The sequence below is a fragment of the Prionailurus viverrinus genome, chromosome A3 (genome assembly GCF_022837055.1).
Source record: "Prionailurus viverrinus isolate Anna chromosome A3, UM_Priviv_1.0, whole genome shotgun sequence".
NCBI lineage: Eukaryota > Metazoa > Chordata > Mammalia > Carnivora > Felidae > Prionailurus > Prionailurus viverrinus.
Genome location: NC_062563.1, coordinates 132,608,928 through 132,622,809, shown reverse-complemented (window position 1 = coordinate 132,622,809; position 13,882 = coordinate 132,608,928). Strand labels below are relative to the sequence as shown.

The following is a 13,882-nucleotide window of genomic DNA, read 5'->3' as shown; positions in this document are numbered from 1 at the left end:
AATGTTCCTGTCCTCCCCGAATTCATAGGTTGAAAGCTAAGCCCCAATGTGGTGGTGTTAGGAGGTGGGGCCTATGGGGTGTGATTAGGTCACGAGGGAGGAGCTTATGAATAGGATTAGTACCCTCCTAAGGGACCCCAGAGTGCTGCCTTGCCTCTTCATGTGAGGACACAGCAAGACGGCCGCACCAGGAAGCAGTTCCTCACTGTCCCTGAGTCTTTGGGCACCTTGATGTTGGACTTCCAGCTTCCAGAACTGTAAGAAAGCAATGCTTTTTGTTGAAGCCCCTCTCTGTGTGATATTTTTGTGAATAGCGGCCCAGCTGGCCCAAGACTATCCCTTAGCTCTAAAACCAGAGGATGGCCCGGGTCACCTCGAAGGGCTCCTTCTCTGTGATTTTTGGTCTCTCGTTGAATGGGCTGGTGGCCAAGTATGGCCCCCCGATCTCTCAGAGGATAACCCAAGTCACTGTGTTTTGTGTTGTTTGTTTTGATTCTCTTTGTATCCCTGGTTTTCCTCCTGGATATTCTTTTCACGCTTCAGTCCTTCAGATGCTGTGACCTCTGGATTTTCATGTGTGTGTAAGAATGAGGGAGGAGGTCCGCTGGGAGCTCTGTGTGTCCTCAGATGGAGCTTTGTGGATTGGCAGTGTTGCTTTTTTGGGTGCCCAGGAGCGAATCAGCTGGTATTCTGGAACTTTCTAAATTGAAGACTGTGTCTTTAAGAGCGGGCCTACTTCTCGGTTGATTCAGTTGATACGGAGAGGAACCCTTGTGTGTTTTGCCTGGGGGTGAATGCCTGTGTCCTGACATTCTGCCCGCGGCCACAGGATGGGAGTGGAGGGACCAAGTGCTCTGTATACGGTATTTCAGAGAAGCTTCCTATTTTCGGGGCCTGCTTCTCCACTTAGCATACGCCAGAGTCCCGGGTCTCCGTTTTTTTGTAGCACCTTTTGGCCTCCTCTGCATAGGCACCATGCCGCAGTGCCCTTTATCTGCTTCAGCCACGAGTCTGTCTCTCTAGTCTGGCTTCTGGAGGTTTGTTAAACCTAAACAAAGAAGGTTAGTGGTCAGGTCTGTATAGGGAGGGAGGTCAGGGCCACCGCACAAGAAAAGAGATGCTGGAACTGGAGTTTGAAGGATGAGTAGGCGTTCGTATCACAGATGAGGGGGGTGGGCTTTCCAGGGGGATGAAACGTACAGTGGGCACAAAGAGGCATCACAAGACGGGTGTATTGGGGGTGGGAGGGAGGGGAGGGGGGTGATGGGTACTGAGGAGGGCTCCTTTTGGGATGAGCACTGGGTGTTGTCTGGAAACCAATCTGACAATAAACTTCATATATTGAAAAAAAAACAAATAAAATTGCTAGAAAAAAAAAAAACCCAACAAGACGTGTGTATTTGTTACCGGTGTTATCATGATCTCTAACAGAGGACACTGTGCTGGACAGATGGAGACTCTTCTGCTTTTTGAAGGTCATCACGTCTAGCCTTCGTGGTCAGAAAGAAAAATAAAGCCGACACATCACAGTCTCAAGTGTTTGTGTTGGCGGCTGGTATGGTGACTGTAATCAGTGCTCGTCATATTTAACGTGCAGGGGACTTGGCCCCGGGGGGGAAGAGCGTTTGACGTGGAATAGAAGAAAGGGGTTTATGGCAGGGAGATATATGGGCATTGACATCTGTTGGATTTGCAGATCTGCGTTCAGAAGGGCGGTTCACACGAGGAACATCCCTACAGAACTGATGTGTTGAGCTCTCTCTCGTCCTCACACACCTCAATGCTGTGTTCACATCAAAAGCCTATTTTGACAGTAATGGCAGAGCATAATCAGTTCAAAGGTATTGTGATGCAGCCTTAATGAAGACAGATTTTTCTTCGCTCATTTTCTCCCCGTGATGATGACAACTTACGTCAGTTTACAAAGTTAGCACAGGACAGGAAAGATTAAAGAGGCATAACAAAAATCTTCAACTCTTTCATTTAGAGGCAATCACTGTAGACATTTTTCAATATGTAAATATAAATGTAATATATATGTTAATTATAAACATACAGTCTATGATGTTCCATGTAATGCAGAGTAATACATAACTTATATAATACTACCTGGTACATTATTGTAATATTAACACAGTATTACTAATATATAAATATAAATGTGTTTTATGTAACATGTATATGTTACATAAAATATACATGTACATGTATATTTCTCTCTCTCTATTTCTATAACTATTTATTAAATGTTTGTTTACTTTGAGAGAGCAGGGGAGGGGCAGAGAGAGAGGGAGAGGGAGAATCCCAAGCAGGTTCCACACTGTCAGCACAGAGCCTGACGTGGGGCTCGATCCCACGAACTGTGATGTGAGATCGTGACCCGAGTGGAAATCAAGAGACTGATGCTCGGCCGACTGAGCCACCCAGGTGCCCCTCTGTGACAATTTAGACTTTTTTTGTTGCTGCACGTTATATCCTAAGTACGTCTGCGTCATTTGGAAACTCTTCGTGTACGTAGCTTTTGTGTGTGTGGATATCGGAGACCACATTAAGCTTTCCTTTCTTGTTGGGCGTTTCTGAAGTGTCCAGCTTCCCGCCATTACAGACAGCACGCCGAGGGGCAGACGTCGCAACAGGTCCTCCTTGCACGGTCACCGGGCCTGACGGCCTCCCCAGATGGACAAAGCCATCGTGCCAGGGGTTTGCTTGGACTCCCGGAGCCTCACTCCAGCAGAAACACAAGGGGGCGCTGCCCCCCCCGCCCTTGCTGGGAAGGTTGGGCATGAGTGGGGTCTCTTCCAGCCCTTTCTAGAGACACTGCTCAGCCGGGGAAGGCTCTGCGATACGAGGTTCTTCCTTCCACCCTGGAGCTCCTAGTCCTTTTTGGAGCTGGACCTAGAAACGGCTGAGAGCTCTTTTTGCTGACTGGGGCGCTGGCAAGAATAATCCGGCACTTTGGCCTTTGTCACAAAAGGTAGGTGGCATGGAAACCCTGGGTCACATCCACGTCGTATTTGCGGGCAAAGGGAAGATCCTGACGAGCAGATAAAAATAAACGTTAAAGGTATTCAGCACAAATGAAGTAAGCCCCCATGATTTCGTTCCTTTGCTTTTTCAGTGGGGACCTGATCAGGATTCCTGGATTTCAGAGTCCATTACAACAGGGACGTGTAGGCTGGCGTTTTTTTCCACGGCAGAAGTGATTTATTTCTTTCTTTCAAATTTTTTTTTTTTAGAGAGAGAGAGACAGAGAGGGTGCGTGTACATGGATGGGGGAGGGGCAGAGAGGGAGACCCAGAATCTGAAACCGGCTCCAGGCTCCGAGCTGTCAGCCCAGAGCCCGACGCGGGGCTCGAACTCACGAGCCATGAGATCATGCTCTGAGCCGAAGGCGGACGCTTAACCGGCTGAGCCACCCAGGTGCTCCGGAAGGGATTTCAATAAAAGAAGCTTAAGGATGTGCCTCTGTGCCTCTCCGGGGAGTTTTCCTTGTTGGGGTGTGCTCCTGGTGTTCACGGGGATCATTTTTGAGGGCACGTGCTTCCGTGGGTCAGCGCGGCACCTGCCAGCAGACGGGCCTGCCAGCTTCCCGCGGCAAAGCCGAGGCCCTTCTCCCGACCCTTTGTTCTCTGCGCAAGAGGACGCGGTTCCCCCCCCCCCCCCCACCGCCCCCAAGTACAAAACTTGCACGTTGTTTAAAACGTCTCGGTTTAACTGCTGGTGGTTAGACTGACAGATTGGCCTGTACCTGCGTGGAGAGCACTCTGACCCGGCAAAACACTTCCGTGCTAAGAAGACAGAAAACTGTGGCATTGGCCATCTGACCCAGCAGGAGCCTGGGACAGATGGAGCTCAACTTGGAAGGTCTGCTGAAGTTTTTTTTTTTTTTTTTTTTTTTCCCCTCCAGTTGTTGTTGTAGCCCCAGGAGCAGATACTGGCTCTGAAACCTTTCCCCTGGCTGGCTTGGCTGCCGCTGCTTCTCTGGGCAGGGGCCGGGAGCCAGGGTGTCAGGCTGACCGCACAGTTCTCAGGGGCATTAAGGGCTCCCCACGCGATCAAAGGCACAGCCCCAGGGAGGCGTCAGCCTCCGCGAGCGCTCCCACTCTGCTGGGTGCAGGCTGCTCTTGGCTGCTGTGTTTATGGGGCTGCCTGAGATGACCAGCTTTTTGTAAGGTACGGTGCATTGGCTTCGGGGAGTGCGGCACCCACTTTCGGGGGCGGAAGGGTTTGTGTTGGCTCGCTGCTTACGAGACAGACAGCACTGGTCTGTGGTCAGGAGAACGATGGCAAAGCATTAGCGTTTCAATAAGCCGCAGGTGCAGGTACTCCGAGCAAAGTGCACTGTTTGGAGTGGCATCTCAAGGGGTCGTAAATGATTAGTTCTGCACAAGGTGGGCACAGGAGCAGCAGTGGGTATAGTGAGGATATGATGGGCTAAAGATACCCTACGTATCTTGTGTATCTTGTATACATACATCATGTATAAAGGTCTGCAGCACTCTTTGGGTCCTGCCTGCTTGTTTCCGGAGAAAAGTTTCTCAGTAGTTTGTTCTTCCCTGAAAATCTTGCCTGGCTTTCTTCTGAAGGTGCCTCGCCCCTATTCAGTTCTCACTGCAGCTGGAGGGGCCACGCTGCTTTGTAGTTCCCGTGGAGAGAGCTTGGGGACGTTCTCGGATGAAGCACTGTGCACTGTCAGAGGATGTCTCCAGGGCCGCGGTGGCGCAGCAGCTGGGGGGGGGGGGGGGGGGCAGGACAGCCGTGGTGGGACAAGTGAGCCCCTCGCCCCGGCTTTTCTTCCTTAAACAGCACCTGTGGAGTTTATGGGTTCCTCTAGGGAAAATCGGAGAAATCTACATTAGAATGGCGTTTCCTGCCAGGAGGACCGTCAAAGAGTTTATAGGAGACCATTCCGCGGTCTGAATGCGTTTATGGCCATATCATATATTGGGGGCCGACTGCTCCTACACCCCCATTCTTCATGGGGGAGGGCCCCAGCGCGCCTGTGGAAGTCACAGAGTGAGGCTGAAAGCGGCAGCTTGAGAGGGCTGTGCTAATTATGGTTTTTGTTGTTTTGGTTTTTTGACTCCATTTTGGACTCAACTCGAAATGTCACCGTAGTTGTCCGGTGGCCGAAGGATTCTTAAATTTTGCTGTAGGGAGATTGGAGGAGGAAGGGGCAGCGGTTCGTGGCAGCTCAGATCAGAGCTGGAGTTTTGGGGGGGGTTCTGGTACGACTTTGGGGGGGGTGCTGTGTCACTGTGGCCGGCGGGGCACATCCGGTACCTTCCCTTGAGGCCCTGAAAGCTGGGCAGGAGTCAAGGGGAAGGCTGTTGTCTGCAGGGACGGGGGGCCTGTGGTCCGAGTGTCTGGGGTGTGCAGGAGTGTTGGGGATGGGCCGCCAGCAAGGGCGGGGCTGGAGGGTCCCCGGCACTTGGGACGCTGAGCTTCTGTTTTCGGCCCCTGAAGTCACCAGCCTCCCCCTCCTTCCTCTTGCACGTGGGGCCGGTCTGTGAGTTGCGGTATATATCGCAATACTGTCCTGTAGACCATCCTTAGGAAGCCTCTCTGAAATAGAGCCTAATCACGTGTGCGCAGAGTCCTTTCCTGCTTCCACAAAGCTGGTTCTCAACACGTTGGCTGGGCTTAGTCTGGGCCGGCCCCTCGTCACCCCTCTAGCCCTGACCTTACATGCCTACGTCTGGAAGGACCTGCATCCCCCAGGCGCACGACGGCGTGTCCCCCTGGGCCAGGCGTGGGTGCGCCGTCCGCCTTCTGCCCGCAATGCCCTTTCGCCTTTGCCGCAAACTGGAGCTCATCCTTTCCCCCGCAGCTTTCCGAGGGGGCCCTTTGAGACTGACCTGAGAGAGAAACTCCCGCTCTCTTCTGTCTCCGTTGAAGCCACCTTCTTGCCTGCACCCTTGCTAAGGCGACCACCTCCCGGGGTCGTGCGTTCATTGTTTTCCTGCTCTTCCTGTTTTGGTTCACGTTCGCCCTTAGCTCCAAGTGAGAAGGCAAGATTTCTACTATAGAGCCAAACTTAAGCTTTCACTTTTAAGGCTCAAAATCGTGATTCTGGAAGGGGGGGGGGGAAGTTCACCTTTTCACAGAGGAGGCACAGTAGGGGCCACGCTTGTCAGTGTGTGGCTCAGGGCAGACCCAGCTGCCTCCACTTGGTGCTGAGACCCCGAAGGCCTCCAGCTGCATCTTCTTCCGGAGGCAGGGGTGGCCTGGGTGCGGGTGGCAGGGTCTGTAGCAGCCTGGGGTGATGAGCACAGTCAGCCACCGCTTCCTTGCCAGAGACCTGCTCTTCGTGAGAAAGCGCTCCGGACTCTGTAAGGGATGGAGAGCTGAGCGAACTTGGCTGCTGTCTGCAGCAGCTCAACCCCCCCCCCCCCGCCACCCCGAGGGGGTGGGAGACGCGCACCCTGTGGTCTTAGCGGGGTCAGCACCCGGCGGGGGCGGCAGCAAAGTTCTGCGGGTGGCGGAACAGAAGAGGGAGCGATGAATTTGGCTCAGGTGCAAGCCGAAGGGGGAACAGGCCCCCACAGGGCCCTCCGGCAAGCAGCGTGCTCATGAGGAAAGAACACAAGTGCACATCTTGTACTTCGATGTTCGACAGGGAGGGCTTCCTCCCGACCCCGCTCGGAATAGAAAGCGGTGAGGTGAGTCCAGGTAATCTCCGGGGCAGTAGCTAATACGATTTCTGGAACTGTAAGAGCAGTGGCATCCCCTGGGGGGGGGGGGGCGCTGAAATAAAACCTCAGGTGTGCTTATTTGGTATAGCTGGGGTTTCAGATTCTGCACCCGACGGGTGCAGCTTTCAGACGGGACTGTGCTCCATTTCCGTACATTCCTCGCTGTGACCTCCTCCCCCACGCCCTCTGTTTAGGAGGTATTTTCTGCTGTGTGTGTGTGTGCGCGTGTGCACACACACGCGCACACACACACACACATATGTATATATGTAGAGAGAGAGAGAGAGATACATATATGCACAGTGTCCCAGGGGAGTAAAGGGGTGACTAGAATAGTTCTTGCTGTCAAGGAGCTTTTAATTTTTTTTTAAAATTTATTTATTTTGGGAGAGAGAGCAAGAGAGTGAGAGCAACGGAGGGGCGGAGGAGGAGGAAGAGAGGGAGAATCCCAAGCAGACTCCACGCTGTCAGCACGGAGCCTGGCGCGGGGCTCGAACCCATGAACCATGAGATCATGACCTGAGCCGAAATCAAGAGTCGGACGCTTAACCGACTGAGCCCCCCAGGTGCCCCAGGGGGCTTTAGGTTTGGAGAGAAGGGGGATGAGACACACAGAAATCGCGTATCTGCTTGCGCTGGCACATTTCGGTCGGTGCACCCCTGAAGGAAGCCAGGAGCCTGATGACTTCTGCTGGGGTACAGTGAGTCGAACCAAGTCCACATCTCTGGTTGGCGTCTAGAAATGCGAGTCATGAGGGGTTAATTTCCATTTTACAGAGGTGACATCCGTGTGTCAACTACCCTCTGTGTATTCGTTTATTTGGCCCTCCCTTCGGCTCTGGGAGGCAGTTCTTCATGTTACGAGCGAGGAAACGGTGGTCCAGAGAGGTTAGGTAACTCACCCAAGGTCACACAGCTTGAAAATAGCACAGCTATGAATTAAGCCTCTGGTGGTCCTCTTCCAAAGTACATGTTTTTTTTTGTTTTGGTTTTGGTTTTTTTGTTTTTTTACCAGCTAGCAGGCAGGCGGGTTATGAATGCTTTGTAAGGCCCACCTTTGAAAAATTGTTGGATGCTGGTAAAGTGGAACTTTACTGAGAGGCTTATGATAACTGAAGGGGAGCTGCAAGCCCTTCTCTGAGAGCCCTGCTGGTTCCCATCTAACTGGACAGCATGACGGGCGGACTGAAGGGCTTGTTCTCAGCACATCGTGGGCCTCCGGTCTCTGTGCAGAGGGACTGAGCCAACGGCGTGTGCCCTGGGCGTTTGGGAGAAGAGCCGGATCGGGCACGTGTGCAGCAGGCGAGGTGTCGGCTTTATCTTCATGAGCAGCACCCAGGGGTGCACAGAGCTGGGTGTGCTCTTCGGGACTGTGAGCTAGCCCATTCTGGGAAGTCCGTAACATTTGTTCACAGATTTGGGCTCTGGCACGGGCGCCTCCCTACAGAAAAGCAAAGTGGAAAGTGTTCAGAAGGGAACGGGGAATAACTGGGGGCCCAGAGGTTAGCCGGACACACACGTCTTCGGGTTCCCCGGTAAGTGTCAGGAGCCTTTTAAGATAAATGGATTCTCTGCCTCTTGGGCAAACCTTCTGATCTTCTCTTCTGCAAGGAAGAGAGAAAAGAAAGGAAGCAAGAACAGAGAAGCAGTCACAGGCTGAGCCGGAATATTTTTCTTTGAACGGCTGGAGTCTGAGTCTCCTGCTTTAATCCCCAGGGAACGGCCAGTCGGGCTGACAGGCGGACACTGTCCAGGCCCCCGGCCCGCCGGCTGCTGGCCGCTTGTTTGCTTTGCTGTTTCTCAAAGTGGTGGTCTGAGCGGTGGTCTTTCCGCCCTCCTCCCTCCCGCAGACCTGTCTTCAGGCAACATTCTTAGAATGCTCTCGGTTTCCGTTGTCTGGCTAGAAATGTGTCTTTTTTAAATGGGGCTTTTCATTCACTGAGGCTTTATTTTCTTGTTCTGGAAGCCCTCCCCACCCCTCCTCCCCCCCCCCCCCCCCCCCCCCCCCCCCCCGCTTTGGTCAAGCACCTTTATGAAAGAGCCCAAGGCAGTTTTTTTTTCTTAAGCAAAAGTTTCAGCGGGGCTAGACAAGTGAATGGCACGAAAAAAACCCCACCAACTTAAAAAAACAACACTCTCTTTTCTGAAGTCACCGGCTTCATTTGAAAGCAAAGATTGTCCTACTTCGGGCCATCGTTGGACATTCTAAAATCGTCCAAAATGTAGGACCTGGGACAAGTCACTTAATCTCCCCCCGCCCCGTCTCAGTTTCCTAAAGTAAAAAGAGAATCATGCCGTGTGCCTTTTAGAGCCGTGATGAAAGTGAGGTAAAAACCGAGAAAAGGGGCTACACAAAGTGGCCCTAATAAACGATAGCCGCTGTTTCGATTTTTCCTATGTTCCTGGGGCTTACGTTGCTAAAGGAAATAATACGGACGTGAAACCAACAAAGGCTTTAGATCTCAGGCCCCTTGTCTTCATCTGCAAAATGAAGATCCTGCTTTTGTCACAGAGGTGTCAGCACACAGCAGCTACCAAACAAGTACTGCTTTTCTTGTTTTTCCGTTCAAACTTGCGTCTCTCTCCACGTATGTATTTATTGATTTATATGTCGCATACACGGACCGCGGCGTATGGTATATGTTATTTGCATTCCAAAACATAGACCGGAAAATAATGAAAAGGATGAGATGGACTAGATGAAAACAGAAGTTTTTTTTTTTTTAAATAGATGAAATTTATTGTCAAATTGGTTTCCATACAACACCCAGTGCTCATCCCAAAAGGTGCCCCCCTCAATACCCATCACCCACCCTCCCCGCCCTCCCACCCCCCCATCAGCCCTCAGTCTGTTCTCATTTTTTTTTTAACGTTTATTTATTTTTGAGACAGAGAGAGAGCATGAATGGGGGAGGGTCAGAGAGAGGGAGACACAGAATCTGAAACAGGCTCCAGGCTCTGAGCTGTCAGCACAGAGCCCGACGCGGGGCTCGAACTCACGGACTGCGAGATCATGACCTGAGCCGAAGTCGGCCGCTTAACCGACTGAGCCACCCAGGCGCCCCTGTTCTCATTTTTTGAAAACAGAAGTTTTGATGTTTTCTGTTTTTGTCCCCATTGTGGATATAACGGTGTGATGTAGGCGTACTGTAATAGGGACCTTGCACTGTCGTGTGGTTCTGGGAGTAGACGCAGAACCTTCTATGAGTAGCTGCAGGATGTTAAGGGCTCCCAGAGGAGCCCAGGGGGCAGCCCAGATTCCCACGTGTCTGCAGTGCTCAGTCCCGCGAGGCTGACTTCCTGGCTTTGTCCTTGAGAAGTTTACGGGAATGCCATAGCTTTCTGTGAAGTTGGGAAATGCCTTGCCACTACTAGAAAAGGTTCTAGAAGAGAACAGTAAGGCAGACTTATAACCCTTAAACCGAGGGTGTCTGAGATGTCCTTCCTGTTCTGCTAACTGGATCTTCTTCACACCGCTCTGCCTGGAAGATGTTCTTTGGGGATGGGCTTTCAAGGCCACACAAGGTAGTAGCTGTGTGTCCTGAGATACCTCTCCCAACCTTTCTGAGCTTCAGTTTCTTCATCTGCAAAATAGCGATGAAGTAGGGCCAGAACTAATTGCCAGATAGGATAGTTGCTGGGATGAGACGAGATGACCTTGAGGAAATGCTTGGCAGGTTGGCCTTCCGTTGCTCTTGGCCCGTCGTCCACCACGATCTTCAGTGGCCATCCTGCTGAGATTCTGCGTGACTTCTGCTGTGCATTTTTGTGCTTACATTTTAGTTTTTAACATAGCCTTCAGTTTTTAATAAGTGTGAATACGAACACAGTGTAAAAAGTCATTATGGGGGCGCCTGGGAGGCTCAGTGGGTTAAGTGTCCGAGACTTCGACTCAGGTCATGATCTCACAGTTCGTGGGTTCGAGCCCCACATTGGGCTCTGTGCTGACAGCTTGGAGCCTGGAGCCTGCTTTGGATTCTGTGTCTCCTTCTCTTTCTGCCCCTCCCCCTCTCATGCTCTGTCTCAGTCTCTCTCAAAAATAAATAAAACATTAAAAAAAACAAGTCATTATTATAACCTTTAAAATGAAAAACACCTATTCCCACTCCAGGTCCTGCTACCTAGAGACAACTGTCTTAACTTTTTAGTTTTTCTTTTTAATTGTTTTCTGGAATTTACTGTTTAATTTACAAATAGTAACGTGTGCTGCAGTTAATTTCCAGACCATCTTTTCATTTCACTTTCACTTCACTCACTTCACTTCACTTCACTTCACTTCACTCCACTCCACTCCACTCCATTCCATTCCATTCCATTCCATTCCATGCCATTCCGACTGTGGCCTTCTCAGGCCTCCGTCCTTCTGTCCCTAAAATGTACCCTCGCATGCACGTTCCACTTCCCTTTACCCATCCTTCCAAAATCATTCTGTCACAAACTTTGAATCTGTACTCAGCATAGACTTATAGCTACAATTAACTTAAATTTCTAATTCCTGTGCAACATCTTATTTTTCGTGCAGCCACTAATTGTCTCAATTTTTGTTTACTTGAATTTTTGTAGACCTATCAATAATTCATCCTGATCTGATAGAACTACTTTTCAAAAATTTTTTAAAGTTTATTTATTTTGGGGGATGTGGAGGGGCAGAGAGAGTGGAGAGAGAGAATCCCAAGCAGGCTCTACACTGTTAGCATAGAGCCCGGTGTGGGGCTTGAACTACCGAACCTTGAGATCATGACCTGAGCCAAAATAAAGAGTCGGACGCTTAACCGACTGAACCACCCAGGCACCCCTCTGATAGAACTTCGAAAGCTCTTTTCAACATAGTTCAACACATCAGATAATCAGATCTGTTTCATTGATTTTGTCTTGGAGATGTCCTTTTCCAAGCTGTTGTCCTTATCACCTTGGGAACTCCTTTTCTCTCCTTGTGCTGGACCCTCTGCCCTGGGTCTCATGTCTTCACATTGGTCAATATTGTCTATTCCCCAGTAGCTTCTGGAGAAAGAATAGTTGGGAGATATGGTTTCTTGTTTGTTTGTTTTTGTTTTGTTTTGAGATGTTGAATTTCTGAAAATAGTTTTATTCTACTCGTAGTTTGGGTTGTTATTTTAGTTGGGTATAGAATTCTAGATAGCACACCATTTTCCCTCAGAATTTTTAAGGGCATTATTTCATTGTTTCCCAATTATCACTGTTGAGAAATCCAAAGTCATTCTGATTATTTTCAATGTGGAATGTGCCGTTTAATTTCTTTCTGGATCTTTCTTTGGGATCCTCTCTTGATCCTTGGTGTTCTGAAATTTCATGATGATGCTCCTTTTTCATTTATTATGGCGAGCCCTTGGGATTTTTAAATCCAGAAACTTAAATTCTTTGCTTCTGGGAATTTTTTTTTAGATTATTTCTTTGGGAATGTTATTCCCTCCTTTTTCCTTGTTCTCTTTTCCTGGAACTCCTATTAGACCATGGATTTATTCTCTAATTTTCTTATCTTTGTGTCTTTATCTTCAATTCTGTCTTGTAGCCCTCCCAGTAAAGTTTAAGTTTCTATTACCATTTAAATGGTTTATAAGAGTTCATTTTGGGTTTCTGCATTCTTACATTTTCTTTTCTAAAGATTGCATTTCTTTAGAGCAGTTTTAGGTTCCCAGCAAAATTGAGAGGAAAGTACTAAGTGTTCCCATATACTCCCTGCCCTGACACATTCCTTGTTGACCAGTACAGCATTCTGTTCTTGTTTTGTGGATACAGTGTTCCTCCGAGGATAGGAATTTGTGGTGGGTGTTATCCTTTGCATTTTTTGTGTGCTCTTTTATTTGTGCGTTTCTTTTGGTCTTGATCTTTTATGTTGAAGGAGTTTCTCAAAAGCCTCTGTGATGCTGATGGTCTTTGGATGTCTGCTCATAGTTAAGGATCAGGTACAGGAGGTTGTGTGAAAGTTGCCATACACAGGAGGTAGCTGGGGTGGAGGGGGGTGTTCCCTTGTGGGACATGATTGGATGTGGATCTGTGGCATCGGGGGTACCCCCAGTTTGCAGTGTCTGTCCATCCTTAAGCCCGAGTGTCAGCATTTTGGGGGAACCAAATAGGGAAAAGGAACGAGAGGGGAGGGCACCGTAGACTGAACCCGTTCCTGTTTTCAGTCCCGCACACCAGTTGTCAGCTGTATCCTGGAGAATCTCTGTGATTTTTTTTTTTCCTTGAGTAAACCTCCAGGGTCTGGTGGAGACAGGGAAGAGGCTGCTGAGGGAGGGGAGAGGGGAGGAGAGTGGGGAGGGATTCTCCTCCCCCCGGCCCCCTCCCCCAGCCAGGTCTTCAGCCCCACTTCTCACTGTGTTGCCTCCAATTCCTAAGCCTCTTCTGGCTTCTGCTGTGGTTTGAATTGGTGTGCTTCCCAGAGGATGCCTTAGTTCTTCCTTTGTTTCAAAGTCTGTCTCCACTTCCGCTTTGCATCTTCTAAACTGCATGGCGGCACATTTTGTCTGCTGTCACTGGCTCTCTTTGCTCTGCGTGTGTGTGTGTGTGTGTGTGTGTGTGTGTGTGTGTGTGTGTGTAGTATGTTTCTGGATTCCTCGCCTACTCCTAGTGAAGTTTGGGAGGAAGTAGAGATGATGTGTGTATTCTATCTGTGCCCTTTCGCCGAAGCCGCCTCTCTCTCTGTCTTCGCCTGTGATCACCCTTGATCTTCCTTGATGGCTCCGCCCCATGCTTGTTCTCACTGAACTTCAACCCAAACTAGAGCTTGCTGCTCTAACCGGATGCTCTCAACGACACTGCTTGGTTTACAGGTGCCAGGGGGGGAGAATGGCTTGGGATGGGTGTCTCAGCCATTGAGAACGTGCCCAGATAGCCCGCCTTGGTGACTCCAGGCTCACTGGAGATCAGTCTGCTTCATTCATCTGGTCAAGTTCGTAGGTGCTCCTGGGGTCTGATGAGCCAGTGGACGTGCAGGACTAGTTCTGGGGCTGGAACTGATGTAGAACTGACTCTGTTTGAGGCTGACTCGGTGAAATAGGGCCCACCAGCCATCCAGCGGCGTTCCTTGGGTACAGAGTTTTCAACTTTTTGTGCTTTGGTCTTAAAAACAAGCAGATGCGCAAGGCCTCCAGCTGTATCCCAAACATCCCTCTGTCTGATTGGCCGGCCTAAAACGCCACGTTCGTCACCATAAATCCCTAGCT

General features: G+C 50.1%; 1 protein-coding gene across 5 annotated transcripts in view; it reads left to right on the top strand.

Annotated features, from left to right (window-relative positions):
• The first annotated feature begins 200 nt into the window (after positions 1–200).
• Positions 201–13,882, top strand: part of GREB1 (growth regulating estrogen receptor binding 1) — a 95,355-nt gene continuing 81,673 nt past the window's right edge. For 4 of the 5 annotated variants that reach the window (XM_047854058.1, XM_047854055.1, XM_047854061.1 and 1 more), the window contains exon 1: positions 201–257. The gene's annotated coding sequence lies outside the window, so the exon portion shown is untranslated. Of the gene's footprint in view, positions 258–4,118; positions 4,174–13,882 lie in introns of those variants that run through there. The other variant, XM_047854056.1, reaches the window with a different exon arrangement.